Source organism: Humulus lupulus, chromosome 2 (assembly GCF_963169125.1).
Source record: "Humulus lupulus chromosome 2, drHumLupu1.1, whole genome shotgun sequence".
NCBI classification, from domain to species: domain Eukaryota; kingdom Viridiplantae; phylum Streptophyta; class Magnoliopsida; order Rosales; family Cannabaceae; genus Humulus; species Humulus lupulus.
The window spans coordinates 249,856,270-249,859,229 of record NC_084794.1 but is presented as its reverse complement, the minus strand read 5'-3'; the positions used below and the strand labels follow the sequence as shown (position 1 = coordinate 249,859,229).

Below are 2,960 nucleotides of genomic sequence, written 5' to 3'. Positions count from 1 at the left end.
ACTGAGTAAAACGTGATCCTAACAGATAATGGAAGGTTCTAGACTTCTAGATCTTTCTTTTAATTAAACTATTCATAAAAAATACTTAAATCCTTAATAAACATACTTGTGACAAGTGTCACACTCTTATTTAATCTGTCTAAACCTTAAGTTATAAACACTACAAGAAAAAATGCTTTTAGTAACACCAAAAATGTGTTATCAAAACATACCACAACACTTTTTGATGTGTTAAGACCGACTATGTTATCGTAGGTCAGGGTACTTTACATAACACTTTGTCATTTTTATACAGATGTGTTATTATACTGTCAACGATAACACACTTTCTGTGTTATTTTAATAAATAGATAAGTGTTTAATTATATTATTTATAGTCGATTATATAACACATTTCAATACTTATAAATTTGTGTTATACTACATTTTAGTATAACACATTTTTTGTGTTATACTACACTTTAGTATAACACATTATTTGTGTTATATAATGAAGTTTGCATAACAAAATTCTTTACATAAAAAGTGTTATTGTAATAGATATTATAACACAATTTTCGTATTATTTTAATATTTGGATAAGTTTAAATTCTCATTATATATTCATTTATATAACACTAATTTATTCTATTATATTTTAATTTTTTTTATATAATTAAAATTAACTTTCTAATATATACTAGCATCATTAAATGAACTTGATTTTCAAATAACAAAAAGTAAAAACATTCAACATTGTATTAACAATCCACAAATTAGTTAAAAACATTCAACATTGTATTAACAATCCACAAATTAGTTTAAAACATTCAACACTGTCATCAACAACAAAATGTTCTTTAAGTATTCCAGTAGTCTTAAATATTCAACATATTGAAAAGTTACTACTTTCAGCACAAAATATTCTACAGCTGCCCAACACAAAGCCTTCAAAATTAAGTATCCTTTTCTCCTCCAATTGATGGGGAAAGAGACATTTTTCTCCTGCAATAGCAGATAAAAGGTAAGGTATATACTTAAAAAAATTAAATAATATGAATCAAATAATAAAACTGTATACAATATAAGACCTAAGCAAGCAATACCAGGTGAACATACTTCAAAATTCAAAATACTGCTATCACACAGTGAATAGATACATATTACAGTAAACAAACATTAACATTTTCAGGTTAAAGGGGCCTCAATTTCACCCTAAAGACATCTCTGGTTTAGGTGCTTAATTATTGAGACAACATGTTAAAAGTTTGGGAGATTTGAGTTACAAAAGCATTTAGAATGATACTATTATTTCTAGGGTAAATCCATCGAATCTCATATCTCATTTAAAGGAGAGGTGTAATAGAATATGGAGCTCAAACAGGTACTAAACTCTAGACCTTAAGTTATTTGGGCACTAACAAGTAATTACAAAACAGTGATACATATTCGCAGAGGATGTTATTTCAAAAAGATGGATTTGGCACAGCTATTTTGTGTTAAAAATCAGTCTTTTTGACCCTATATAGGATAGACCGGTCCCTAGCTCCTTAAAATTTGTTCTAATAAAGTTTACAAATCTATAAGTGATGATCTCCAATGAAGAACATCTCATTTAGTCAAAGACATGCCTAAGATACAAGTTTGAACCTTGTCTTTTTAAAGTATAGGAGATAAATGAAGCTAGAATAGTTTAATTCTCTGATACCATATTATGAAAGAAAATGAAATTGTATTGAATTGAATGAATACAGAATACAAGTGGCACCAATATATAAATGCCGCAAAGAAGAATCAAGAAAAGTAAGATACAGTTCTATACTTAAATAAACTATCTATTTCAACTAATTTAGGCATATAAGGTCCAGTACTAAGCTCAAAATTACTCTCAATAACTTAACTAAACTAACTGATTTAACTAAATTATATATATAAGGTCTAGTGCTAAGATTAAAGTATGTGCTCTACTTACTAATGGTGACTTTGTACTGTGCAGGCATTACAGTCTCAGACCCCAAATGAAACTCTAAAAGCTCCAAGCCAGAGTATAAACAATCAACTAGAAAAAATTGAAGAAAGACATTTTCCCAAGTTAACAGTTAGAAAAAGAATATTATTACATACCAGCCAGTTATCCATGAAGCAAATGGTGACCATTTTGGGCCAGCAAGCTTGGTACTCCAATAGTAGAGACCCCCAGAAGTAGAAGCAGAACAGAAGCTAGATACTAAAAATCAAACACAAAATAAGACAAAAAATCTTTCAGATCAAACCACTATATTCACACAAGCATATAGAAAAACATAAACAAAATAAAAGAGAGAATTGGTAACTAACAACTAGCTGGGCATAACTATGATTAAATTAGCTTTTAGCCAACTAGTACAAGCCATCCCTTAGGTGCCTAAACTCACAACCAGTTAAGTCTATTAATCTCACAGTGTCTATACATGCAATTTATGCCATGAAATACTCCCAAACAGACGAGACAACAACAAGCTAATAACAATATATATATACCAAATGTGTCATTAAATAGAAATTCTTATTTCTTCAAAGTAATCAGACTATAGACAATCAATAGGCACAAATATGTACATATATATATTTATAGAAGCTAAACCCTCAAAGGATAAGAAATTAAATTAAAAGCAAGAGAACAAGCGTAATTAAATTATAGCCCCTGCCAACTGTCTCAATTCATCTAGCATCAAATGCAACTTCATCATTTGACTTTCATAACCCAAACTTAAAATACATAATTAGTATTTGGTAATTCTACAAAACCAACCAAAAGAAAATTAAAAAAATTTATTTAATTAATACATAAATTTCAATGTGTTCCTGTGAGTATTGATTATTTGGTCTGATGCATGTGTTGATACGTTCCCCACTAAAGTTATATACTATAGCTAATAGAGATTTTCAATAGCTTTTCTTCAAAGTTTTAACTTTTTTTTTCCTAATTTCTAACGTAGAAA

General features: G+C 28.6%; 1 long non-coding RNA gene across 1 annotated transcript; it reads right to left on the bottom strand.

The window, feature by feature from the left end:
• Window positions 1-759: 759 nt before the first annotated feature.
• Window positions 760-2,595, bottom strand: LOC133816638 (uncharacterized). Its single transcript, XR_009885388.1, has 2 exons — window positions 2,104-2,595; window positions 760-984 (listed from the first exon to the last, which is right to left on the bottom strand). It is a non-coding gene; the product is annotated as an uncharacterized LOC133816638 (long non-coding RNA).
• Between the last annotated feature and the right edge of the window lie 365 nt (window positions 2,596-2,960).